Source organism: Nicotiana tomentosiformis, chromosome 11 (genome assembly GCF_000390325.3).
Source record: "Nicotiana tomentosiformis chromosome 11, ASM39032v3, whole genome shotgun sequence".
NCBI classification, from domain to species: domain Eukaryota; kingdom Viridiplantae; phylum Streptophyta; class Magnoliopsida; order Solanales; family Solanaceae; genus Nicotiana; species Nicotiana tomentosiformis.
The window spans coordinates 15,519,354-15,530,915 of record NC_090822.1 but is presented as its reverse complement, the minus strand read 5'-3'; the positions used below and the strand labels follow the sequence as shown (position 1 = coordinate 15,530,915).

Genomic DNA, 11,562 nt, shown 5'->3' with positions numbered 1-11,562 from the left:
CAAGGCTTGCTTTCTTCTTAACTCTTTAAGAGTTACAAGAAGAGCAATTATATATATACCCACCAAAAATCTTTTCCTCTTCCAATATGGGACAATGTCTCATTGTCAAGAGGGAAAAACTTAAAATTTTACTCAAAAATTTCATTTTCCCTCCATTTCCCATTCACCCTCATTTTAAGACTATTTCATCTTAAAACAAAAACCTCAACACTAATACCTTACTAGATTCATATTCAATGGCATATTTATTGGGAAGAGTAAGGATTCAATGACACTATCAAGGAACTCTGTTAGAGATAAGCTCTAAATATGGAGGAAGAAACTCTCCAGTGTGGTTGAACGTGGTTGGAGGCGTGTATAGCATACGGCCTTTCCTCCGAGCGCAATTTTCATCGCCTCGTGTGTGGACTACAAGGTATATACTTTTTGGTTAATAAGCTCTTCTTTTTGTTAAGAAACTCTAAGATTTGCAAATACTACTTTATAGGCTATCCTTTCCAGCTAAATGTAGATGAGGTCAATTAACCAATGATGCTATAACTGAGCACTTTTAATACCTTTGAATTATATGGCTCCAAACAGATTCGCTTATGTAATGCTAACACTCATCAGACTGAATCAGTTTCTTTGACCAAGTGATGCAATGTCAATATTTCAGACATGTCAATAGATGGAACTGTTTAAATCCATAAAAGTGCATTCCAATATATTATAGTAATCTTAAGTAATTACAACACTTCTAAAACAACAATTAGATAACTCACTGCCTCACTGGTAAGTATCTCGACAGAGAGAACTTGAAGAAATATGGACATACACAATTAGAAATTCTACATTTGATACGCTTCATCGACAACACGTGAATTTATTCCAAAAATTGACACAGAATTTCAATAAAAATTGCAAATGAACACTTTGTAAGGTGTCGTTTAGAAAATTACTGCTTTATTTATAGCTCTACCATCATTCATGTGCTTTTAAACAACAGTAGCCTTTGCAAACCAAAACCAGGAGCATGACAGTGGTTCTATCTTTCATGATCACAACTTCAAAGACATCAGCAAAAGCTTTGAAATTCTCTGAATCGCTCCGAAAGTTTGCACTCTTTGACAGTGGTTTGAACTTCATGATCACTCCGAAAGTTTACACTCTTTTGACCCTGAGTTTGCTTGGTCACCAAATTGATTTATAACATTCGGCTCCAAGTCATAGTAGAAATTTAGCATCACTAGAAATCAAATGGTTGGACAACTTCCACTTACAATTTGTTGACAACGCTGATCACTCTTTACGGGAAAAGTTAGACAACTTTAGTTTTTCTAGTGTTAATAGTTACGTTTTGTTAGAGCAATTTCAAATTTATCAACTTGCCTTTTACAAAATCAACTCTCCCTATATCATAAGAATTAATTGAACTAGTTAGTTTTAATTAGTTGAAGATGTTCTCTACCATATTAAGAGTATCCCTATATCTAGTGAAAGCAATATGTTGCTCAAAACTTAGCCGAAGTTTCTCCCACTTGGTATGCAGTGGCGGACCCAGAATTTTGTGCAAGCGGGTTCAATCTTAGAACTATATAAATTTAGTTGTAAAATAGTAGTTGTCAAATGGGTCCAAATAAAATATTTATACAAAATTTACATAGCTTTAATCTTAATTTATACATATACACAGTATTATTTTTTTGTGAAGCGGGTTCAGTTGAACCCGCTAATCACTTTTTGGGTCCGCCACTGTTGGTATGTATGGTAGTCGATGTTCCCTAGTTGACGTTTATGAAGTTAGGTGCTGAATTATTCAATTCTAACTCTTCGTGTATTTTTTCCACTTCTCTTTTGTGGATTACAAGGTATTGAGACATCCGCCACCATGCAAAATGAGGACCTTGAGGAGATGCGGCGAACGATTCAACAACTTTCTAGGAACTATGCGAATGAACGAGAAAAAAGAAAGCACGAAGAGAAGATTAGAGACGCACTTAGGAATGACATCGACTCCCTCAAGGCTCAAGTGAACCACTTAATCGGCCTCCCCGCTCTCCGCCAAAAAGCCACATTTATGAAGAGAATGAAAGGGAAGGATTTTGAATGGAATAATATCGATTCATACAGAAGAAAAGGTTCTCTATTGATTCAAACACTGTACCTAACCTATGGGATAGGGATCGAGGAAGGGGAAAAACCGAAGATTTCACATGGTACTTTTATCAATCTGATTTATTTCGTACCTTTCGTTCAATGAGAAAATGGGTAAAATTCTACAGGATCAAACCTATGGAAATAATATAAATGATGAAGAAGATAAGGGAGAATTCGAAGACGAGGAGTGATTTTATGTTTGGTTGGATTGTTGTTTAATTGGATGTTATCTTTGAATGTTACATTTTGAAGTTTGGTTGGATAGTTTTGATGTTTGATGGGATAATTTGGATGTTTGGATAGTTTATAAAGTTTTGCTATTGTTAAGTTGAGTTTTATTGTGGTTGCATTTTTGTTTCTATTATAATGTTCTGGCTGGCAGGTCTATTGTAATATTCTGGCTGGAAGGTGGTGCAGCAAAAAATAGGCACTTCCGGGCAAAAATGTACTAGATTTACCGAGGGACTTTCTGACAGAGTCCGTCAGAATAATTATTCATTTTCAATCTAGAATTCTTAATTAGCGAGGGAGTCCGTCGGTAGACTTGAACCAAAATTTCAAATTTTGTTGAAAATGCCGATGGATATCCATCGGAATATGAATTTATTCATAGTTTTAATTTTTAAATTACTAAATTAAAATTCTAAACTTACCGATGGTATCCGTCAGTATAATTAAATTATTATTTACTTTACCGACGAATATCCGTCGGTATTGATATTATTAATATTATATTATTTTATAATATACCGACGGATATCCGTCGGTAAGTAAAATTATTTGACCAACTACTGTCAGAAATGTACCGATGGCTTTCCGATGGGGTCCATCGGTAATTATCGATGGATTCTGTTGGTTTATTTACCGAGAAAGGATTTACCTACCAACCACTTACCGACGGACTTCCGTCGGTACAACCTTGTTACCGAGGAATGTCCGTCGGTAATTCGCGTCGTTAAACAAGTGATTTTTAGTAGTGTAAGCGGTTATCGTAAAGGAATTTAACTTTCCTCCATATTTTGTCTTTAAGACACCATGGTGATCGCTCCTTGGCGTCGTTGATTCGAGAGCTGGAATTTTGGGCTTGAAATCTAGGAACACCATTGCCTAGAAACACACTTGAATCGTAAGAGCGATTTCACGCTGTGAGCATCTAATTTTTTTTTACCATATTTAGATATTTAAAATTTTTACCACTTTTAGTATGTAAATAATTTAAGTTTTATTTACATATTTAAACTTTGTTTTACCCTTTTATAGGTTTTATTTAAGGAAATTGAAAAAAAAGAGTCACATTTTTACTATAAGTTTTATCTTCATTTACAGAGAAAAAAAAATTCCCCAAAAAAAGAGAGAAGAAGATATAGTTCTTCTTTAGTTTAGTGCAATTTTTAATGTTTTTAACAAATACGTTGTGTAGTAATTCTACTTTATCTCTTAAAAGAAAACCAAAAAATAAAATAAAATAAGAAGCCAATGGAAAAGTGACATTTAGCAAAGATTCCTTTTAACTAATTTTGTCTTTTTTCAAATATACATATGCACATTCTCATACTGAAGATTCACATTTTTTAAATTGATCTTTTAACAAGTGGACGTGAAGGATTTACAGATCCGTCCTTATTCTCACACGCGCATCACATGTCTTGGGTCGGTTTCCATTTCCTATCCAAAATTGCTGCTTGCTCTCCAAGAATACTCACATAATTGATGCTACATAAGAACCTCACTTGAACAGACTAAAGGAGGATACCTGAAAAACAGAGGACACATCCTTTGCAAAACAGATCTGGAAAAAAAAAAGCGAGAAAAGAGCACGAAAAAGCAGCAACTCTTTCTTCTTCGACCAAGCAAAATCGTTCTCCGTTAAAACCAACAGCCAATCAAGCTCTTAAACCCAGTCCTCCTGAGCTTAAAGCGAAAGCTCCGGTTAGAATCGCCAAGTTGAGATGGGAAAAGCTATCGGTCTCAAAGGGGTCAAAAATGAGAGTGTTGATCTGTCCATTCCTAGTTCAATTTCTTGTTGCCGATCGAGGTTTCCGGTTCGAGTGTTTGTCCTATAGCTCGCTCAAGATTCATTGTTTTGGATCTTCTTTTACTACAGTCGGAAAATTTTAGCAATAAAAGGTTCATTTCTTGCTTTGTCTTTTACATTTTATCTTTCTCTGTTTTAATGGTTTGATTCCGTCTTGATAATTTCTGTCCCGTTTCGATGTCTCCAGTTAAGCTTGTTTGTTTATATTTGAGATAAGTAATTAATTGTTTGGTGATGTGAATCAAATTTTGAGATGCTTTTAACAATGACCGAGGTATTGTGCGGGCCGTGAGATTTCAGTTGATGCATTCATTAATTAATGAAGACTCCCATAAGGACTTCAATTGTTTGTTTAAACTCCTGCCACACTTACGTATTTCCCAATTCAATTTTAAACTTTTAACAGACCCTGTAATTTAGATTTATATCACACTTACTCGCAAATAATTCCATAATTGTGAGACCTTCCACAATAATCTCAAAGATTAGGAAAATAATTCAAATGCGCTAGTTGCTTTAGGTGCGATTAATAATAAATCATCATGACTATGAGTACGGTTCCCATGGCATAGTCATGATGCATAATCTTTAATTCGAGTGTACATTTCACGTGACTCGACCATAACTTCAAATAATAATAATAAAAGTTAAGACGTTGTAAATTGCGGGTGCATTTCACGTGGCGCGATTCGCAATGTGTACAAAAATAAACGAGTCCGCGACATCGCTGCTTGTTTAAATAAACTCCATAAATAATTAAAAGTGGTTAAAAAGCTAAAATGCACAATATATTTTAAATATGTATTAATCAAATAATTAGGCCAATTATTAATAGTTGAGCGACCGTGCTAAAACCACGGAACTCGGGAGTGCCTCACACCTTCTCCCGATTTAACAGAATTCCTTACTCGATCTTCTGTGTTCGCAGACCATAAATAGAGTCAACTTCCTCGACTTGGGATTTAAAATAAATCGGTGACTTGGGACACCATAAATTATCCCAAGTGGCGACTTTGAATGAATAAATAATCACATTTCGAACAATGTCACTTTAATTGGAAAAACTCCCCTATCCCCTTGGGAAAAAGGAGGTATGACAGCTCTGGCAACTCTGCTGGTGATCGAACTTAGAATCTCTGGTTCAGGGTCCAGAATTCGAGTTTAGAATGACTGTTATACTTGGCTACTTGTGATTGTCTGATATTACTTGTTTGAGCCTAATGTGCTAATTGTCTCTCTTTACCGCTTTGATATTGTTATGAACTGTATATAAACTGTTACGAAAACACTTCTTCTCTCTGAGTCTTCTAAATTTTCTGGGAAGCGTGCGCTTTGCTTGACTTCTTTTCTATTAGAGTCATATCCTAATTTTAGAACGAGGTTCAGATAAGTTGCAAACCCGGTGAAGCTTCTGTATTCTCGGTACACTGCCCCCCTCCCCCCCTCTCGGCTCGAGTTGTCCACTCAGGTAAGCCAGGTCTAGAACAATACACCCAGGATTCAAACTTAGAATGACATGGCTTTTGGATCAAGGTAGGACTTATCGAACTATATTTCAATACTGCATGATATGAAGAATATGACATCTCAGTAAAAGACCTCATGTAAATACCGGTCACAAATTATCCGATAACTCGGTACTGTTTATGGCCAATCCAGCGCAGGGCTGTTCCACCCCTTATATAAATACAGATTGACTGAGAGTCAGTCACTCAGTACCGTATAAGGACAATCCATCCCTGGGGTAATTTATCCCCGAATATTAATGATACGAACAAGATCTATGTCCGGGTAAACTCATTATAATATAAATACTTCGGGCAAGATCCATGCCCAGGGAAGATCCATCCCTCAATATAAATGCTCCGGGCAAGATCCATGCCCAGGGAAGTTCCATCCCTCAATATAAATACTTCGGGCAAGATCCATGCCTAGGGAAGTTCCATCCCTCAATATAAATGCTTCGGGCAAGATCCATGCCCAGGGAAGATCCATCCCTCAATATAAATACTTCGGGCAAGATCCATGTCCAGGGAAAATCCATCCCTCAATATAAATCAACCGCGCTCACTAGGGGTGTGTGCAGACTCCGGAGGGGCTCCTTCAGCCCAAGCGCTATAAATCAACCGCGCTCATTGGGGGTGTGTGCAGACTCTCGAAGTGGCTCCTTTAGCCCAAACACTATATAAAGCCTATATGGCCTACTGCAGGTGGGCAATCCTGATCCGTATAATAATAAAGCCTATAAGGCCTGCTGCAGGTGGGCAGCCCCGATCCATATAATAGTAAATTATATAAAAATAATATGGCCTGCTGCGGCGTGCAACCCGATCCCATAATTATCCTCACAATCAGCCCCTCGGCCTCACTCAGTCATCAATCTCTCCAGTCTCTCTCTCATGGGCTCACAATATCATAAAAAATAGCCCGAAAATGATGATATGATATATCAATAAATAACAACAGAGACTGATATATGATATGTAATGACATGAATATGACTGAGTATGAATTTTCAATTTAAAATAATTAATTCAACAACAACACGATCCCATGAGTCCCAAAATATTGGCACGTAGCCTAAACATGATCTTTAATAAGAGTCTCAACTCAATTTCCTAACACGAGGAGAATATACGGATAATAACATGATTCATTAATTTTACAACTGCACAAGATTTATTTAGGACACAATTTCTGTGGTGCACGTCTACATGTTCGTCATCTATTATGTGTGTCACCTCCAAACAATTTATATCATACCAAATTTCGGAGATTCATACCCTTAGAACCAAGTTTAGAAGTGTTACTTAACTCAAACCGTGTAATTCTTTACTTCGGTATGCCTTTGCCTCGTGAATTGGCCTCCAAACGCCTCGAATCTAGCCATAAATAATTCGATTCAGTCAATAAAATTTATTGAAATTAATTCCATAAGAAAATGCTAATTTTTTATAAAAATCTGAAATTACACTCCAAATATTGCCCGTGGGGGACACGTCTCGGAATCCGGCAAAACTCACAAAATCCGACAACCCATTCAATTACGAGTTCAACCATACTAATTTCACTCAAATCCGACTCCGAATCCGTGTTCAAATCCCAAAAATTCATTTTATGGAATTTCTATAATTTTTCCCAAATTTTCAACTCAAAATACTGATTACATGATGAAAACTATGATATATTCATGTATGTTAACCAAATATGAGTTAGAATCACTTACCCCGATGAATTTCTTGAAAAACCCACGAAATATCATCTTAAACCGGGCTCCCAAGGTCCAAAATTGAAATAATAACCTAAGCCTCGGTTATATAGCATATTCTCTGAACTCACCATGTGTGTTCCGCAAAATTCCAAGTGCGGTCGCACATCCCAGCTCCTGCGGTCGCACAAAAATGGTGTGACCACACTTTGGTGACTGCACTGCCACAACTTAGTATTTTGGCCATAAATTTCTCTACAGATGTCCAAATGATAACTTCTTTACCTTTCTGCAAACTAGACATGAAGGGCTACAACTTTTGTTTTTGAATCATCTCAGAATTCCTTGTAGATCAAAAGATATAAGCTTCCGAAATCGGACCAGCAAATCTGCAGAACTCCCTAGAGTGCGGCCGTAGACAAAATTGTGCGGTCCGCACTAGGTGGAGTGCAGCCGCACACAAAATTGTGGGGTCCGCATTTATCCTCTGTGGTCCGCACTTTTCCTCTGAAGTGCCGAAATGCCCGGACTCGCTCAAAACTCACTCTGAAACTCATCCGGAACCTCCCGGACACAAACCATATATGAATTTCAATCATAAAACACGCTACAAACTTGCTCGCGCACTCAAAACACTGAAACAAGGTCGTCCTCAGCCGATATTGACCATGGCCAAACTCTCAAAATTTTTAACTTTACAAATCTCTAAACCAATGATCCAAAAATATACCTAAGCCCCTCGGGACCTCAATCAAAGTTACTATCAAGTCCTAAAACACCATATAAACGTAGTCGAGCCCTCAAATCACATCAAACAATGCTAAAACTACGAATCATACCCCAATTCAAGCCTAATAAACTTTAAAATTTTAAGTTTCTACAAACGACGTCGGAACCTATCAAATCACGTCGGATTAACCTCAAATTTTGTACACAAGTCATAAATAACATAACGGAGGTATTTAAATTTTCAGAATCAGATTCCGACCCCGATATCAAAAAGTCAACTTCCCTGTCAACTATTTCAACTTAAGCTTCTAACATGAAATTCATTCTTCCAAGCTAACTTTAAATAGTTGAAAGGAGCAAAAATGCTCAAAACGACCAGTCGGGTCGTTACAGATACTAAGTTCGGACCCCTTTGCGAGGAGAATGTAATATCTCCTATTAAATAATAAGTAGTTAAAGAATTTGCAAAAAAATAAAAAATAAATAAATAGCAATCAAATACTATAATATACAAAAAAAAAAAGAAATAATAATAAAATAAAGAGTGAATGCAAGTAGTGGGCCTTAGCCCATCTGATCAAGTACGAAGGCAAGAAAATGGATTTTAAAAACAAAAAAAATACCTTAGGCCACAAAGCATCAAAAACAGTAAAACAAAAGAAAACAAAGCACCAAAGTGCCGAGAAAACCTGGGACATGAATTTGATTTAAGGGGAGAGTCTAAAACTTTATCTGTTACTTAAGAAATCAAATTAGGGGTTTGGAAAGAGGGGCTTTAACAGTAAGTCGTGACTGGGAAAGAGAAAAAAACAGAAGAAGAAGAAAGCTTTGGACAGAGGCTTTAAGAAGAACTAGGCGTTGGAATTGAAAGTAGCAATTCTCCTTCGGCTTAAGAGGTTAACCTTCTTCTTATCGCCCGTTGAATTATTTTACTGCATCTATGCGATTTCTCAAAGTATAAAAGAATTCAATATCAGTTTGTTTTTTAAAAAATAATAATTATATGGACAGTAAGGCTATAAAGGTTTGGTTTAAGCACTGATAAGTCTAATTTTAGGGGAATAAATTATACTAAATAGTTTGAAGTTGATAGATTATGGACTAGTTCTATGAGTAAATATAATTCGGCGAATTAAGAGTCAAATATGAAATCTCAAGGGTTGGGTAATCGAGACATGGTTACCGTTACCGAAATAAAATTTTAAGATTTGATAAGAAATGATATGCCCTTCATTATTTTGAAAATGCTTTTGTACGAGTATTTATTGTTTACAAGAAAGAGTATTAATGGGAGGAGACTTTGAAGGATCCCGTAGCTAACGGCGGGTTTGATAGATCTGGTGCACCTTGTATTTATGGATTACCGAGTACAGTTATAGCCCTTGCTAGTGGGAAGGTAGAACTATCATACAGTTGCAGTTTTTCCTCGAGTAGGGACCTACAGTTATATTTGACTCCTTTTATGAAGGGGTCCACACAGTGATATAGATTAGATGATCCTTTCTTGGAAATCTCCCAAACATAAAGATTTGCTATGAGAAAGTGTTTACTAAGTTTATTACCGAATTTTTTAAAATTGATTTCTGTTAGAGGAAACACATGAAAAGACTGATTATATTTACTGTTTTAGAAAGGGCATTCTTATGGTATTTTCTGTTTGATATACTAACATGTTTTCTGGCTTGTCCCCAATAAAAACGGTTGTGGTTAAATATTATTACTCACTAAGCTAGCGACTCATTCCCCGCTAATTTTGTTTTACAGAGACATCAATTGACGCAGGCGAGGATTTCATTAATTAGAACGCATAGGTTGATAGTTCTTGGTGAGTCTCGCACTTGTTCGCGTGGGTGGAGATTTTATTTATTGTTATGGTCTTTTCTTTGAACTTTTAGAGTCGCTCCATAGTCATTCTTTTTGTGTTATGAGTATTCTTTTGTTATTATAGACTTATGTTGAGTATCGCTCTTTATTATCAAAGTTGGAGATAAATTAGCATTTGTAACTGTTAGTGGATGGACTATTAATAGTAGATTTTGGTTTAGGTTAATTGATAAAGCTATTGTTGTTTGGATTGATATTAGGATGTTTGGTTGTTGATTTGAGATAGGGAAATTTTTGGGATAGTCCAAAAATAAGGGAAACTCTGTCCGATTTTCTGTAAAATATGATGAGGCTTACTTGGGGGCACTTGCTCCTAAGTACCGGTCATAGTCCTAAATTAAGTTGTGACAAAATTGGTATTAGAGCCCTAGGTTATTCTTTTGACTAATGGAGCACATGCCGGTAGTAGAATCTCAATTATGGTTATGTAGCCGGTCATTCCCATAATCGTGATTCTGCGAGGGCGTGATAGGATGTGTCTTGTCTTTCTTTTTTATTCCTCCGTACGTTTGTGATGATTATGATCAAATAACTAAATATTTCATTACTTATCCTATTCATGTATGGCTCGGACCAATTAACCTATAATAGAATTTGGCTAGAGGTTCAAACTTCAAAGACGTCATATTTCGCCAATGGACATGCAGCCATCTCCAAGCAAAGAAATGCTACATAAGTAGTATACAAGACCAGTGAAAGGTTCATTGTGCCATATGAGGTGCTTTCCAGTAAGATGCGTAATAGAGTCCATTTCGAAAATTTATACTAGTCCACCACTACAGCGATAAAGGAGTGCTATCATAAAAAGGTACTTACCTCCATGAAAAAAAAAAACAATTGAGATCTTTATGGATATAATAGATGAATATGAGAAGAATGAGCAACAAAATAGGGGCTCTAAAGTCCTCATGCACTTTGAAGATTATGGGGAACAACAAAATATTCTTAATAAAGTTCCTTAAGGTGAAACTACTAAGTTTACTATTTCTGATAGTTCAAAGGATCCTTAAAGGTTTTAGTAAAATACTTACCACGTTATGAGCTATAGGATATTTTATGAAGAGGTCTATGGAACATGCAACTTTTAGACTAGAGAACATGGCGAATACATGAAATGCTACGGTACTATTAGAGATGCCAACAAGAGCAACACAACTAATTTAGAAATAATTTCACTAAAGTGTTTATGAATCACTTCCTTCTTGATAGTTTGTGACGTGAACTTGCCTACTAGATCATTTAAGAAATTGATTTATACGTTGGGTATACTTACATATAACACCGAACTTTCTCAGCTGGATATGCAAGTAACATCTTAAGTTTAGAGGCTCGTTGAAAGGTTGGTTAATTGTTTAAACAAGATAGTAACTGCATATATGAAGACTTAAACCTATTTTGTAGCAGTTTCACTTACCATAAAGATTGAAAATATGGACATGATAGGCGTGCAAGAACTCACATAAGAAGATCGAGATTAGAATATCTTTTAGTATGAATTTTAATATGGGTCGAAGATTTAAAAATCAAGAATATTTTGAGATATTAAGCGATCCTTTTTGGGTTGCCA

General features: G+C 36.1%; 2 long non-coding RNA genes across 2 annotated transcripts; both read left to right on the top strand.

The window, feature by feature from the left end:
- Window positions 1-333: 333 nt before the first annotated feature.
- LOC108943552 (uncharacterized) lies at window positions 334-2,483 on the top strand. Its single transcript, XR_001967488.3, has 2 exons — window positions 334-415; window positions 1,851-2,483. It is a non-coding gene; the product is annotated as an uncharacterized lncRNA (long non-coding RNA).
- A 1,267-nt stretch (window positions 2,484-3,750) lies between these two features.
- On the top strand, window positions 3,751-10,161 carry LOC117274403 (uncharacterized). Its single transcript, XR_004504510.2, has 2 exons — window positions 3,751-4,266; window positions 9,876-10,161. It is a non-coding gene; the product is annotated as an uncharacterized lncRNA (long non-coding RNA).
- Window positions 10,162-11,562: the final 1,401 nt, after the last annotated feature.